The sequence below is a fragment of the Trichoplusia ni genome, chromosome 10 (assembly GCF_003590095.1).
Source record: "Trichoplusia ni isolate ovarian cell line Hi5 chromosome 10, tn1, whole genome shotgun sequence".
Taxonomy (NCBI): Eukaryota; Metazoa; Arthropoda; class Insecta; order Lepidoptera; family Noctuidae; genus Trichoplusia; species Trichoplusia ni.
In genome coordinates, this window is record NC_039487.1 from 2567471 (window position 1) to 2583426 (window position 15956).

Below are 15956 nucleotides of genomic sequence, written 5' to 3' on the forward strand. Positions count from 1 at the left end.
ACTCTATTTTATTTCTGGTCAGTCACTAAATAAAACACAAATCGCAACATTATGCTTATTATTTAACACTTAAAACTTTTGTTAAAGACATATTATACTATATATTTATATAATATTATATATACTTATATCTATCTATGTTACTACATCTCACTAGTACTAGGTCAGCTTCGCTAAGCATGAAGCCCTTCAGCTTAACTTTTAACTTATATTACTTATTTTAGGTTCAGTTCTTAGTATTTCTGTATTGTTATATATAAAGTCAACTACACTGAAATCATGTAATCCTAGATAACAGTTTTTTGAATGATGTGAGTACTGATTATTGTAGCTAATATAAGAAATAAGAATTATAAGAATTCACCCAACCAAACAGAAAATTCGATCCAGCAGTCGCCAACGTCCATACCACGTTGAATACACCGGTTCTCGTCCGATCACCGAAGTTAAGCAACATCGGGCGCGGTTAGTACTTGGATGGGTGACCGCCTGGGAATACCGCGTGTCGTTGGCTTTTTACAATTTTTATTTGCTGTCATGAATTATTTTGTAGTAGCACCAGATAGGCCCTTACCGAACAGTAAACTTTAAAAGTTACTTTCCGAAAGGGTAAAAACAGAACTAAATTCCTGTCTGGCCGTATGTCCGGGTAAAACCGTGGTATTTCGTTTTACCTAGAGGGATGAAATTTTCACACAGATAATATACATTTATGTGGTCACTATAATAACATTTATTTAGACTGAATAATGAGTTGAAGATACGGTCACTATTTTGATGGGTGAATTTTTGTCGACATTGGCGACTGCTCTGCAAAATTTTCTCTTCAGTTAGTAAAATAGCTTATAAATTCTTATTTCTTGCAACAGCTAATAATCAGCAATATCACTCTTAGTGGATATTAGCTGCACTCTCGGGCCCCGATTCTGCTACATACAATGGCCGATGAATGAATGGCAATAGGATTAAATTTGAAACTAATTACTTTCTCTGTTACATTTTGCAACATAATAATTGGAAATAAATTGTATTGACCGTTAGTGTTCCACCCAGTACCGAACGTCCAATTATTGCGATGGAAAATGCTTACTAAGCCTGTCTGTTGATACTGTAAAGCTATTTTGATATAACCGTCGCCAACGTCCATACCACGTTGAATACACCGGTTCTCGTCCGATCACCGAAGTTAAGCAACATCGGGCGCGTTTAGTACTTGGATGGGTGACCGCCTGGGAATACCGCGTGTCGTTGGCTTTTTGCCAGTTTTATTTGCTGTCCAGATAGTGCCAGATAGGCACCAACAGTCAAGTCAATCTAAAGCCTTTGTTCCTTAGATTGACTTGGACTTGAAGGGTAGAAACGGAACTTTATTTCTTTCTCTTCGTTCGTCTGTTACCAGGGTATTGTCTCATGAACCGTGCTAACTAGGTGGATGAATATAATGTTCTCAGATGATATATTTCTATTGCCGTTAAAGCAATAAATAATCAGAATGAATAATGATGATGACCAGTTTTTATTCAATTTTTTAAAGTTGCGTCACTAGCATAATCAACATCAGGCTGCTAATGAAAGACAATATTTAGCAAAAGGGACGTTTATGAGATAATTTCAAATCATATTTAAGCTGGAGTGGAATAATAATAAGGATCGGGCCTGTCGTCGTTGTCTTCCCGCCACACGCCGATAACCGACTGGAAAACGACAAAAAATATACATTATTGTAGGGAACACTAAGTAGACATAATAATATTGTACTGTAAGAAGAATAAAGAGCAGAGAAATTAATAATTTTGTTTGAACTCTACACACCCGGGCTGATCTCTGCCGCGATGCTTGCGCGCTCATCATCATGGCCAACGCCAGGAAGACAAAGATGAACAGTTTTGAACAATGTATCTTGAATGGAAATGTTCTTGTAGTAAATGTGACTCTTGGTCGGGTCTTTTATACAGAGCTCACAAATTAGTTAATAGATATATCTTTTACACTAATACTTTAATAATAATAGATCTACTCCACTTTTATTCAAAGTTATTCTTAATCTTTTCCTCTTTTACACAGCTTCTCTCGGATATGTTGCGCCGTTTTTCATATCCAGGCTAAGAAAGCGCAAAGCAAGCGGTGATTGGTGAGATGTGATTATTCTGCTAGGCTCTGCTATAATCGCGGGTTTAATTGAATGACCCATGCATACTCATTTTTAAACTCTATTCCATTCCATCGCAAGAAAAATTTTGCGCATCTGGTAAAACGCAGCCTTAATTAGGTACCTACACTTTATTTCAAAACAATGGGAAATGCGATGGTGGTTTGCTTATTGTTACTGGATTGAAACTGATAATGTCAAAATGCATTTTCTTAATGTTACTTTCAATTAAACAAATTTTTTGGACTGTATAAAAGACTGGAACCGATGTTAATTTGAATAGTTTTAAGTAAGTCGTATTTTCGAAGATACATTGTTTCTTTATCAGAATGTATTTCTGGACACTAATTTTGTTAGTCGTTTTGGCTTCAAATTTAAAGGAGGGTATTAAATACGCACCGGAACCCATTAAATGGTACCCCTAATAGGTAAGTCCCTATTTTACGATACCTACATTATTTTTAATAAGTGATTATTTAAAATTATTTGTTTATGTTTTGTCGGTTTTAACACATGTATTTCGTTTTCAGAATCCAGTAAAAGGCGGAACACATGCTTAAGAAGACACATAATGGTTTACTATCAGTGCAAAGTTAAAATTCTAAAATAAATAATGTATTAACTATCAAAGTTTGTTTGCTTCAGCTTACAAGGATGAAACATCGGGTACCAAAGAAAATGAAAAGTGACGTTCTTAATCTTAAAAATAAGATACTTTCTTAATAAAATCCGGCTTTAAAAATACTCCTGCTAATCCCAGAGTAAAAGAAAACGCTTAAAAACTAATTTAATGTGTTTAACCAACATGAAAAGATAGAAGTTACAAGAGAACTGAAGAGGCAGAGTTTTACTTAGAGAAAAAAAACCGAATGCTAAAACAAAAAGCCAACGACACGCGGTATTCCCAGGCGGTCACCCATCCAAGTACTAACCGCGCCCGATGTTGCTTAACTTCGGTGATCGGACGAGAACCGGTGTATTCAACGTGGTATGGACGTTGGCGACTGCTCTACAATTTTATCTGTTCATTTCCTGAAAACACTATAAATTCTTCTTGCTAACACTTGCTAAAGATAAAATCTGTTATCTATGAGAACATGGTTTCAGTGTAATTAACTTTTAGGTATCAATGATTTAAAACCGTACAATAATAATCTGAACGACGAACTTTTATGTTTGGGTCGACTAAAAAAACCTACAAGGTCACAGCTGTTAGGAGTGTGCGTGACGCGGTGTTGAATCTTTAGGGAGAATTAAAGAGGCAGACATATAAATGAAAGAGAGACAAGATAACGGAGTGATTCTATTGGTGTATGTATGTATTATACAGTTGATAGAGCACAGCTATTTTAGTTCGCTGAATGCCAACGTCCATACCACGTTGAATACACCGGTTCTCGTCCGATCACCGAAGTTAAGCAACATCGGGCGCGGTTAGTACTTGGATGGGTGACCGCCTGGGAATACCGCGTGTCATTGGCTTTTTGTTTTTGTATTCTATTTTTTTTTCGTCTTGAACAAACTAGTGTGAGATAGAAGTTGACAGCTGAGTATACTTCACCGCAATAATATATTATGACAGGTTTCAGAACCACTAAACTACAAAACAAAAAACGTTTTTGCTCGCTATAGTTCTTCTGAAAGGTTTCTTAAGCTCTAATGTTACTTAGTCTTTTTAAATAGCTTCTTATTCATGAAAATAACTCTTATAATTCCTTATTTTAAAGGTCAGGAACATTGCTGTTCATTTTCTCTATAACCCAATACCTTCTCGTTTCGCAGCTGTAGCAAGTAAGCTATAAGCTTATACTGTGTATATAAAAAAGATACATAGTAGTTATAGTAAATCATTTTTTGTTATATGCCGTCTGTCTTCCGCCGTCTCTCTGAAAACAATAATGTCACACTAGTTCGTACAAAACATTTGCAATTAATTTACCTTCAATACTTGAAGACCAAATAGGCGCTTACCGATTAGGGTAATCGTTTAATAGGCTAAAGAGCGTATTTAATACCCTCTTTCATATTTGAAACTAAAACCACTAACAAAAATAGCGCCGAGAAATACATTTTGATAAGGAAACAATGTCTCTATGATATAAAATGTCGATATAAAATCTCATTAAAGCCGTGTTTTACTACACTGAGCCGACATCAATTGGGATTCACTAAAGTTATCGGAATTAAAAGAGATATATAATGAATTTATTCACTTCCAACTGCGGAAAAGCTGATATAAAGCAGAAAGGCAAAACAAGAGCCTTAGCTCTCTCCTTTGTCTTTAAATCAGTTTTCACTATAGCATAAACCCCCAATTCATTCACCAGTTTTCCTAATAAAAAGAAGCACAGTTTAATAAAATATGTATCTATAAGTCTATACAGTTTTAAATCTTTAGTGTAATACCTTTGCACATTAACTGATTCGTTAGCTCTGTACAAAAGACCCGACCAAGAGCCACCTTCACTACAAGAACATTTCCATTCAAGATGCATTGTTCAAAACTGTTCATCTTTGTGTTCCTGGCGTTGGCCATGATGATGAGCGTGCAAGGATTGCGGAACAGAGCAGCCCGGGTATGTAGAGTTTTATACAAAACAGTTAATTTCTAAGTTATCCATGAAACCGAATTTGTTTTTTTTTCGTAACAAATAAAGTATATTATTATTATTTTTCTAGTACTTACTTTACTTCCTTCTACTTAGCGTTAGTGACAATGAATGTACTATATTATGTTTCTTCTGTTTTCCAGTCGGTTATCGACGTGTTTCGGGAAGACGACGACGACAGGCCCGCGTCTGTTCTTTAAGAAAGTTCTGCACATCAAATGATTTAATAAACCATTAAATAATATGATAAATTTATATTTGTTGCAAGACTACAGAAACATCTTCATCATTTACAACATTCTTGTGGTCAAATTTTTCAACCAAAGTGGAATGCTACACCAAGAAATTTTTAATATTTTTCTTTCAAAGTTTTTTTTAAATAAAAAAAGTGATGATTCTAACACTGTTCCGGTTTCGGTATTCTATGGGAAAGTCAGCAAAAAAAGTGTTGGCTGTTGAACTCAGGCCTATCTGGTACTACTGTCAAAAAGTCCTGCTCGAAAATAAAACTGGCAAAAAGCCAACGACACGTGGTATTCCCAGGCGGTCACCCATCCAAGTACTAACCGCGCCCGATGTTGCTTAACTTCGGTGATCGGACGAGAACCGGTGTATTCAACGTGGTATGGACGTTGGCGAATGCTTTATATATTTATCTGTTCAGTTACTTTAAATACTAATAAATTCTGTAACGCTAGTTATTTGTAATGCAAGAGATTTCTTATCTTTTATCTACATCATTGAAAAGCGACGAAATCGTAACTGTATGAGGCCTTTTAAATCTACAAGGTCGCAGCTGACAGCGTGTACGTCACGCGTTACTAAATATGTTAGGGGGAATGAAAGGGACCGATACATACATGAAAGAGAGACAAGATAACATAGTGATTCTATGGGTGATACTGTAAAGCTATTTTGGGTAAACCGTCGCCAACGTCCATACCACGTTGAATACACCGGTTCTCGTCCGATCACCGAAGTTAAGCAACATCGGGCGCGGTTAGTACTTGGATGGGTGACTTTGATGGTTTTAGTTTCTCCTTTACTTTTCTAAGTAAAACTGCCTTTTAAAACTTCTCTTATTACTTTTATGGCTCACGCCCGTTGGCTTAAACATTAAAATTTTGTCAGGCAATACAGACAGCACTCGAATCGAAACCGATCTGGACTCTTCATATGCCTTAGGCCATTGTGCTCGAGAAGGCTGCATAGAGATCTCCATACTCGGACTTCTAAGTAGCCGGTAACATCTTCCACTTGAATCTGTCGTCCTCAAAGTTTCCGTACTCCATAGCCCAAGCACAGGTTTTGAAAATAGTTTCTTGTATCGGTAAGTACGATAGGTACTCTTAAAGTTTCAAATTTACAAAATCAAGAATATTTTAATGTAGGCACTTTCTGGAGTAAACAAACTTTGTTGGTAAGTAGTTTTTTTTTTCAGATTTTTTCTTCGTTGAAAATTTTGGAACGCATTGTTCGATTAGCATTAAACGTCACTTCTTTAATTCGCGTTTGGATACTTTATTGATATAAGTGAGTGGGAGCGTTTTGTGAAAACTGAAGTTTAGGCGAAAACTTTTACCATAATTTTAAGATATATTTTCGTTGGATCCTAATATTGAATCCCATCTTTTTCTTTTTCTATCTTTTTCTTTCCTGTTATTTTAGAGATGAACTAATCATCTCTAGAATAACAGGAAAGAAAATGATTAGAACATTTACTTATTGTCTGTTGTTTCTACATAAAAGACTTGATGATTGTTCATCATCATGTCATACTATGGGTGTAATGCTACTGGTTTGATTATTACTGGATTGAAACTGGTCATTAATAGTTTCCCTAATCGGAAAGTACCTATTATTCTCATCCTATTTTTGAAAATAAGTCTTGAAGATAAACTAATCTTCGATAATATTTGATAGCCAAATCACTGCTGTTACGAATAAAGCTTATCGCCTACTAGGGTTTGTGTTGAGGGTTTCTAAAGATTTTAAGCGCTTATCTACATTATTACTCATGTATAAGACCATTGTAAGACCCATTCTCGAGTATGCATCTATAGTGTGGAATCCGCAATACAATATTTATATTGATCAGATACAAGGTATCCAAAATAAATTAATGAAGCATTTGACATGGAGAAATAATAAACACCCCATAAGTCTACCTTATTTACCCACTCTACAGGCCCGGCGTAATGAACGAGATTTACTATTTTTATATAAAATTGTTAGAAATCAAGTTGACTCTTCTTACCTCCTAAGCAAAATAGGTCTGAGATGCCCGCGTTTCAATGTTCGTGACAAATCTTTGTTTTATACGCCCACTACCCGAACTAATTATGGTAACAACTTATTTATAATAAGATCCTGCCGCTTGTACAATAATCTAATTAATAATAGTTGTAATTTAGATATATTTTATATCTCTTTGCCCAAATTTAAAAAATCTGTTCACGACTGTCTGGTTCATGCTTCTAGTAATTAATATTGTTCCTCGATACGTAGATGTAAGGTAACTTCTATTTTTTTTATCTAAATTGTTTATATTTGTTTGCAATTATTTTTAAATTTTATTCAGTATCGCATTTGGCGCAAATGTTTTAATTTAGTGTGGAAACTGTTCTGGATTGAGTACTGTTTATTTTGTATGTATTTTATATTAACTATATTATATCCGTTTGTTTCCCAAATAAAAAAACTAATTGTTAATGTTTTGAAAAAACTCCAGTTTGATGTTATTAATACAAGTATTTCGATTTCAGATTTCAGAATGTAGTATAAGGCCGAAAACACGCATAAAACACACAATGATATGCTGCAAAATTTTGCCCTATGGGAAAGTAGCCCAAGAAAAAGTACTGACAGCAAATGAGACTGGCAAAAAGCCAACGACACGCGGTATTCCCAGGCGGTCACCCATCCAAGTACTAACCGCGCCCGATGTTGCTTAACTTCGGTGATCGGACGAGAACCGGTGTATTCAACGTGGTATGGACGTTGGCATTCAGTATACCAAAATAGCTATGCTCTATCAACTGTATAATACATTGTATGCATACACCAATAGAATCACACCGTTATCTTGTCTCTCTTTCATTTATATGTCTGCCTCTTTCATTCCCCTAAAAGATTCAAACCGCGTCACGCACACTCCTAACAGTTGTGACCTTGTAGGTTTTTTTAGTCGACCCAAACATACAAGTTCGTCGTTCGGACTATTATTGTACGGTTCTAAATCATTGATACCTATAAAGTTAATTATACTGAAACCTTCCCTCATAGATAACAGATTTTATCATTATTTATTTATTTATTTATTTATTTATTTATTGACCAACTTAAAACTATCCTTACAGGCAATACCTAATGCGACAGTTAAGCACTCACAACTTATATCTATAACACATTACATAAAAACAGTATGCTTAATTCTATTTAAATAATTATTTATACGTTAATTCTTTGTTTCTTAACTAAACTTATACCTACCCATGAACACAATATTATTTTTATTTATGTATGTATTACTTAATACCTATTATTATTATTATCTATTCATTTTTATAACAAAGTATAAACAATAAGTTTTTATTAAAATCACTTAAGCTACCTACAAATATGTCAGTCTTAAGGTGCAGTTCGTTAATAATCCTAATTGCTCGGGTCACAGCCGATTTGGCGAGTAAGTTAGTTCTGGCTGTTGGTACTAGCAGCAATGGTGGACGCCGTCGTCTCCAAACGTACCGATCCGGAACACTCAGACTCATTTGCTGCAGAACTCCCGGATTACACAATATTCCCCTCAGTACTTTTACTAGGTACGTAACAAGTGTAAACTCGCGACGTACTCTAAGTTCGTTGTACCCGACCATCCCTAATACAAATAAGGTAGGGTACATTAAAGGGTAAAATGGATATACCCCATATAATTTGTAGTACAAGTGCCTCGTAAACTTGTTTTGCACTCGTTCCAGCATGACGTTGTACTTAGCCTCGTGCGGGGCCCATATGACAGCACTGTGCTCCAGGTGACTCCTAACCAGTGCGTCATACAAGACCTTAATTGCCGCAACGTTAGAAAACCCTTGAGATTGTCTTAACACTAAACCCAGATTCCTATAGGCCTTTTTACATATTTTGACAATATGTTCCCGAAAGTGTAACTCCGGTGTAACAATCACCCCTAGATCCCTTACCTGCGAGACTCGTTGTAATGGTGCGGCTTCTATCTTGTACTCGTAGCATATTGGCGTCCGTGCGCGAGTGAATGACATAACTGAGCACTTGGATACATTAAAGTAGAGTTTATTATTAAAACTCCACTCCACCAAACTGTTAATGTCATCCTGCAATCGTTCGCAGTCAGAAGTACTTTTAACCTCAAGCAGCAATTTAAGGTCATCTGCAAATAGTAAACATGCCCCGTGTCTAACAACCTTCGGTAGGTCGTTTACCACAAGCAAGTGTCAGTAAGAAGAATTTATAGTGTTTTCAGGAAATGAACAGATAAAATTGTAGAGCAGTCGCCAACGTCCATACCACGTTGAATACACCGGTTCTCGTCCGATCACCGAAGTTAAGCAACATCGGGCGCGGTTAGTACTTGGATGGGTGACCGCCTGGGAATACCGCGTGTCGTTGGCTTTTTGCCACTTTCATTTAATATGAGCATTAATTTTATTAACATCGTTTTATTATACTTAACAAGAAATGGGTCCCAACTGATCTCTTTTATTAATTCCCATATCACTTTGCAATAATAATATTCTCCAACTTTAAAAACTCTATTACCTTTTCAAAAATGTATTTACTGCATTTATCAATTTACTGCTATCAGCCACAAAAAAATTATGAAGAATTTCATTTGTGATATAATTTTTAAAGTAGTGAAATCAGAAAGATGGCCGAAATGTAAAATAATCAGAAAAAAAAAACATTCATTAAGTTCAATACTTTAATCAGTAGTTAATTTTACTGTGGAGCGGAAACTGGAACAGACCTAGACGAGGGCCTGCCGTCGTTCTCATCCCGCCACACGCCGATAACCGACTGTAAAACAGATAAAACAATACTTATTATACATACATTGTCACTAACACTAAATAGAAGGCATTGTACTTTAAAAATTACTTCGAAATTAACTCTCTTGTATCAAACTGTACATACCCGAGCTGCTCTGCGCCGCGCTGCTTGCACGCTCATCATCATGGCCAACGCCAGGAACACAAAGATGAACAGTTTTGAACAATGCATCTTGAATGGAAATGTTCTTGTAGTGAATGTGACTCTTGGTCGGGTCTTTTATACAGCGCTAACGAATTAGTTAATGGTCAGATGTATTACACTAATGATTTAAAACTATAGAAACTTATAGATATTTTGTTAAACTAGTATCTGTAACGGGAAAACTGGAGAATGAATTAGGGGTTCATGAAATAGTGAAAACTGCTGAAAACTGATTTAATGACAAAGGATAGAGCTTCAGCTCTTGTTATGTCTTTCTGCTTTAAATCAGTTTTTCAGCATTTGAAAGTGAACACATTCATTAATATTTATTTTAATTCCGATAATCTTATTATCTTCTTATTGGTGTCTGCTAATGTGGACATTTATTGGATGGATTGATATTCTTTACTCTTTTACACAAGTTTGAACGCTTGGAATACAGATTGTTTATTTACTAAGCGTCGTAACGCTTACGAGCGAAATACTAATCATACAACACGAAACTTCAGTGCACTTTGTCTCTTAAAAATTACGACTTTACGCACATACATAACAGGCAGCAAAGGCTTCTTTAAAAACAATCCCGGTCAATATTTTGCAGATTCTTTTTACATTTACTCCTTTTCAGTCTCTACTTTCGTTTGCCAGTCCCTAAAATATTTTCACTAGAGACTTGCAGTGACCAGTAGAAGTTTCCGTATATCCATGCAATAAGAGCTGACTCTTGATTATTTTAAGAATCTTCTTTTTATTTTACTTGATAATGAAAGATATAGTAAAAGACAGCTGTAATGAGATTTTATTTCAAAACAATGGGTGACACGATGGTGGTTTGTTTATTACGACTGGATTGAAACTGGTAATGCATTTTCGTAATGTTACTATCAATTAAACTATTCTAATTTGTGGACCGTATAAATTATAATAGGCCAGTTTTATGTTAGTCGTAGTAATTTCGGGGAATGTCTCCCCGAAATTACTACGTTTCTTTATAAAAATGCATTTCTGGGCGCTACGTTTGTTAATTGGGTTTTTAGCACAGTATAAAAATAATATGATTTTTAGACTGTGGTTTTGACTTCAAATACGAAGGAAGTTATTAAATATACTTCGTAGCCTAATTAACAGTTTCCCTAATCGGTAGGCGCCTATTTTGTCAGCCTATTTTTTAAATAAGTAATGAAGGTAAATTAATTGTTAATGTTTTCTACGAACTAGTGTGAAGTTATTATTTTCAGAATAAAACGAAAGGTAGGAGGCATACATAAAACAAAGAACGGTTTACTATAACTTCTTTCTTAGCAAAAATTCTGATATTAACAATTTATTTACTTGTAATGTTTGTTTGCTATAGCTGCCAAACAGCAGAAATAGAAATTGTGTACCAGAGAAAATATGATCAAAATCAAAAAGTCCTGATAGAAAACAAAACTGGCAAAAAGCCAACGACACGCGGTATTCCCAGGCGGTCACCCATCCAAGTACTAACCGCGCCCGATGTTGCTTAACTTCGGTGATCGGACGAGAACCGGTGTATTCAACGTGGTATGGACGTTGGCGATTACTGAGCAAAATTCTCTGTTCAGTTACAGGAAACACTAGAAATTCTTACTACTATTAATCTGCGTTATCGTTTATCTACAAAAATACAGACAATGTAAATACGACAAACTTGGATGTTTGGGTCGACTAAAAAACACAGCCAGGTCACCGCTGATAGGAGTGTGCGTGATGCGTGTTTTAGGGAGAATGAAAGAGGTAGTTATATAAAGAAGGAGAGACAAGATAATATTGTGATTTTATTGGTGTATGTGTGTTTTATACCAACTCTAAAGGATGATACAGCAAAGCTATTTTGATTGTACTATCGCCAACGTCCATACCACGTTGAATACACCGGTTCTCGTCCGATCACCGAAGTTAAGCAACATCGGGCGCGGTTAGTACTTGGATGGGTGACCGCCTGGGAATACCGCGTGTCGTTGGCTTTTTGTTTTTGTATTCTATTTTTTTTTCGTCTTGAACAAACTAGTGTGAGATAGAAGTTGACAGCTGAGTATACTTCACCGCAATAATATATTATGACAGGTTTCAGAACCACTAAACTACAAAACAAAAAACGTTTTTGCTCGCTATAGTTCTTCTGAAAGGTTTCTTAAGCTCTAATGTTACATAGTCTTTTTAAATAGCTTCTTATTCATGAAAATAACTCTTATAATTCCTTATTTTAAAGGTCAGGAACATTGCTGTTCATTTTCTCTATAACCCAATACCTTCTCGTTTCGCAGCTGTAGCAAGTAAGCTAAAAGCTTATACTGTGTATATAAAAAAGATACATAGTAGTTATAGTAAATCATTTTTTGTTATATGCCGTCTGTCTTCCGCCGTCTCTCTGAAAACAATAATGTCACACTAGTTCGTACAAAACATTTGCAAGGCGCTTACCGATTAGGGTAATCGTTTAATAGGCTAAAGAGCGTATTTAATACCCTCTTTCATATTTGAAACTAAAACCACTAACAAAAATAGCGCCGAGAAATACATTTTGATAAGGAAACAATGTGTCTATGATATAAAATGTCGATATAAAATCTCATTAAAGCCGTGTTTTACTACACTGAGCCGACATCAATTGGGATTCACTAAAGTTATCGGAATTAAAAGAGATATATAATGAATTTATTCACTTCCAACTGCGGAAAAGCTGATATAAAGCAGAAAGGCAAAACAAGAGCCGTAGCTCCTTCGTCTTTAAATCAGTTTTCACTATAGCATAAACCCCCAATTCATTCACCAGTTTTCCTAATAAAAAGAAACACAGTTTAATAAAATATGTATCTATAAGTCTATACAGTTTTAAATCTTTAGTGTAATACATTTGCACATTAACTGATTCGTTAGCTCTGTATAAAAGACCCGACCAAGAGCCACCTTCACTACAAGAACATTTCCATTCAAGATGCATTGTTCAAAATTGTTCATCTTTGTGTTCCTGGCGTTGGCCATGATGATGAGCGTGCAAGGATTGCGGAACAGAGCAGCCCGGGTATGTAGAGTTTTATACAAAAGAGTTAATTTCTAAGTTATCCATGTAACCGAATTTGTTTTTAGGGATTCGTACGTCTGAATACAAAAACGGAACCCTTATAGGATCACTCGTGTGTCTGTCTGTCCGTCGCTTACAGTCAATTATCTCCGAATCTATTAGACCATTAAGTTGAAATTTGGGACACATATCAATTCCTGTGACCCAAACACAGGTGTGAGGTGAGCAGATGAAATCTGTATATGGGGGTCATTTTTGGAGGGGAAGGGGAAAATTAAAAAAAAATAATCTGAAAACTGCATCGTGTGGCATATCAAATGAAAGGTCTTGTTGAGAAGATCTTAAATGTATTTTTTTGTAATTTTAAAATAAATAGTTTCCAAGTTATTCAAGAAAATAGAACCAAAATTGACCATTCCCCCCCCTTATCTCCGAAAAAAATACAGAAATTAGTTTTCTCCTTATAGATTATAGGAAAACCTATAAGAAGTCCATGATATTAAAATAACATGGTAAATCACTCAATATTGTGCGTACCAACTTACATTTGCAGGTGGAATGTGTGGGAGAACATATTTTTTAACTCCAAAAACATGATAGGTAACATCGTATGGAACCCTCTTCACGCGAGTTCAACTCGCACTTGTCCCTTTTTTTTTTCGTAACAAATAAAGTATATTATTATTATTTTTATTTTTCAAGTACTTACTTCCTTCTACTTAGCGTTAGTGACAATGTATGTACTATATTATGTTTTATCTGTTTTCCCGTCGGTTATCGGCGTGTTTCGGGAAGACGACGACGACAGGCCCGCGTCTGTTCTTTAAGAAAGTTCTGCACTTCAAATGATTAAATAAACCAATAATAATATAATAATTTTATCTTTGTTTATTTGTTGCAAGACTACAGGTTCAGATTGTTGAAAAATCTTCATCATTTACAACATTCTTGTGGTCAAATTTTTCAACCAAAGTGGAATGCTGCACCAATGAATTTTTAATATTTTTTCTGTCCAAGTTTTATTTTAATAAAAAGCGATGATTCCAACAGTGTTCCAGTTTCGGTACTCTTTGGGAAAGTATGCCAAAAAAAACTATTGGCTGTTGAATTCAGGCCTATCTGGTGTTACTGTCAAAAAGTCCTGCCAGAAAATAAAACTGGCAAAAGCCAACGACACGCGGTATTCCCAGGCGGTCACCCATCCAAGTACTAACCGCGCCCGATGTTGCTTAACTTCGGTGATCGGACGAGAACCGGTGTATTCAACGTGGTATGGACGTTGGCGAATGCTTTATATATTTATCTGTTCAGTTACTGGAAATACTCATAAATTCTGTAACGCTAGTCATTTGTAATGCAAGAGATTTCTTATCTTTTATCTACATCATTACAAGCGACGAAATCGTAACTGTATGAGGCCTTTTAAATCTACAAGGTCGCAGCTGACAGCGTGTACGTCACGCGTTACTAAATATGTTAGGGGGAATGAAAGGGACCGATACATACATGAAAGAGAGACAAGATAACATAGTGATTCTATGGGTGATACTGTAAAGCTATTTTGGGTAAACCGTCGCCAACGTCCATACCACGTTGAATACACCGGTTCTCGTCCGATCACCGAAGTTAAGCAACATCGGGCGCGGTTAGTACTTGGATGGGTGACCGCCTGGGAATACCGCGTGTCGTTGGCTTTTTACTTATTATGAATTCTGTTTTAGTTTCTCCTTTACTTTTCTAAGTAAAACTGCCTTTTAAAACTTCTCTTATTACTTTTATGGCTCACGCCCGTTGGCTTAAACATTAAAATTTTGTCAGGCAATACAGACAGCACTCGAATCGAAACCGATCTGAACACTTCATAAGCCTTAGGCCATTGTGCTCGAGTAGGCTGCATAGAGATCTCCATACTCGGACTTCTAAGTAGCCGGTAACATCTTTCGCTTGAATCTGTCATCCTCAAAATATCCGTACTCCCTAGCCCAGGCACAGGTTTTTAAAATAGTTTCTTGTATCGGTAAGTACGATAGGTACTCTTAAAGTTTCAAATTCACAAAATCAAGAATATTTCAATGTATTTACTTTCTGGAGTAAACCAACTTTGTTGGTAAGTAGTTTTTTATTTCAGATTTTTCTTGGTTGAAAATTTTGGAACGCATTGTTCGATTAGCATTAAACGTCACTTCTTTAATTTGCGTTTGGATACTTTATTGATATAAGTGAGTGGGAGCGTTGTGTGAAAACTGAAGTTTAGGCGAAAACTTTTACCATAATTTAAAGATATATTTTCGTTGGATCCTAATATTGAATCCCATTTAGTTCATCTCTAGAATAACAGGAAAGAAAAAGATTAGAACATTTACTTATTGTCTGTTGTTTCTACATAAAAGACTTGATGATTGTTCATCATGTCATTTTATGTCATACTATGGGTGTAATGCTACTGGTTTGATTATTACTGGATTGAAACTGGTCATTAATAGTTTCCCTAATCGGTAAGTACCTATTATTCTCATCCTATTTTTGAAAATAAGTCTTGAAGATAAACTAATTGTTAATGTTTTGAAAAAACTAAAGTTTGATGTTATTAATATAAGTATTTCGATTTCAGAATGAAGTATTTATAAGGCCGAAAACACGCATAAAACACACAATGATTTGCTGCAAAATTTTGCCCTATGGGAAAGTAGCCCAAGAAAAAGTACTGACAGCAAATGAGACTGGCAAAAAGCCAACGACACGCGGTATTCCCAGGCGGTCACCCATCCAAGTACTAACCGCGCCCGATGTTGCTTAACTTCGGTGATCGGACGAGAACCGGTGTATTCAACGTGGTATGGACGTGGTATATGTCCGATCACCGAAGTTAAGCAACATCGGGCGCGGTTAGTACTTGGATGGGTGACCGCCTGGGAATACCGCG

General features: G+C 35.8%; 12 non-coding genes across 12 annotated transcripts; 6 read left to right on the plus strand and 6 right to left on the minus strand.

The window, feature by feature from the left end:
• Nucleotides 1-395: 395 nt before the first annotated feature.
• Nucleotides 396-514, plus strand: LOC113498376. The gene has a single exon (XR_003400995.1). It is a non-coding gene; the product is annotated as a 5S ribosomal RNA (ribosomal RNA).
• A 621-nt stretch (nt 515-1135) lies between these two features.
• Nucleotides 1136-1254, plus strand: LOC113498393. Its single transcript, XR_003401011.1, has one exon. It is a non-coding gene; the product is annotated as a 5S ribosomal RNA (ribosomal RNA).
• A 1778-nt stretch (nt 1255-3032) lies between these two features.
• Nucleotides 3033-3151, minus strand: LOC113498377. Its single transcript, XR_003400996.1, has one exon. It is a non-coding gene; the product is annotated as a 5S ribosomal RNA (ribosomal RNA).
• A 361-nt stretch (nt 3152-3512) lies between these two features.
• On the plus strand, nt 3513-3631 carry LOC113498395. The gene has a single exon (XR_003401013.1). It is a non-coding gene; the product is annotated as a 5S ribosomal RNA (ribosomal RNA).
• Nucleotides 3632-5276: 1645 nt separating this feature from the next.
• Nucleotides 5277-5395, minus strand: LOC113498374. Its single transcript, XR_003400993.1, has one exon. It is a non-coding gene; the product is annotated as a 5S ribosomal RNA (ribosomal RNA).
• Nucleotides 5396-7644: 2249 nt separating this feature from the next.
• On the minus strand, nt 7645-7763 carry LOC113498378. The gene has a single exon (XR_003400997.1). It is a non-coding gene; the product is annotated as a 5S ribosomal RNA (ribosomal RNA).
• A 1523-nt stretch (nt 7764-9286) lies between these two features.
• LOC113498379 lies at nt 9287-9405 on the plus strand. Its single transcript, XR_003400998.1, has one exon. It is a non-coding gene; the product is annotated as a 5S ribosomal RNA (ribosomal RNA).
• Nucleotides 9406-11427: 2022 nt separating this feature from the next.
• On the minus strand, nt 11428-11546 carry LOC113498380. Its single transcript, XR_003400999.1, has one exon. It is a non-coding gene; the product is annotated as a 5S ribosomal RNA (ribosomal RNA).
• Nucleotides 11547-11856: 310 nt separating this feature from the next.
• Nucleotides 11857-11975, plus strand: LOC113498381. The gene has a single exon (XR_003401000.1). It is a non-coding gene; the product is annotated as a 5S ribosomal RNA (ribosomal RNA).
• A 2223-nt stretch (nt 11976-14198) lies between these two features.
• On the minus strand, nt 14199-14317 carry LOC113498382. The gene has a single exon (XR_003401001.1). It is a non-coding gene; the product is annotated as a 5S ribosomal RNA (ribosomal RNA).
• Nucleotides 14318-14608: 291 nt separating this feature from the next.
• LOC113498383 lies at nt 14609-14727 on the plus strand. Its single transcript, XR_003401002.1, has one exon. It is a non-coding gene; the product is annotated as a 5S ribosomal RNA (ribosomal RNA).
• Nucleotides 14728-15762: 1035 nt separating this feature from the next.
• On the minus strand, nt 15763-15881 carry LOC113498396. The gene has a single exon (XR_003401014.1). It is a non-coding gene; the product is annotated as a 5S ribosomal RNA (ribosomal RNA).
• Between the last annotated feature and the right edge of the window lie 75 nt (nt 15882-15956).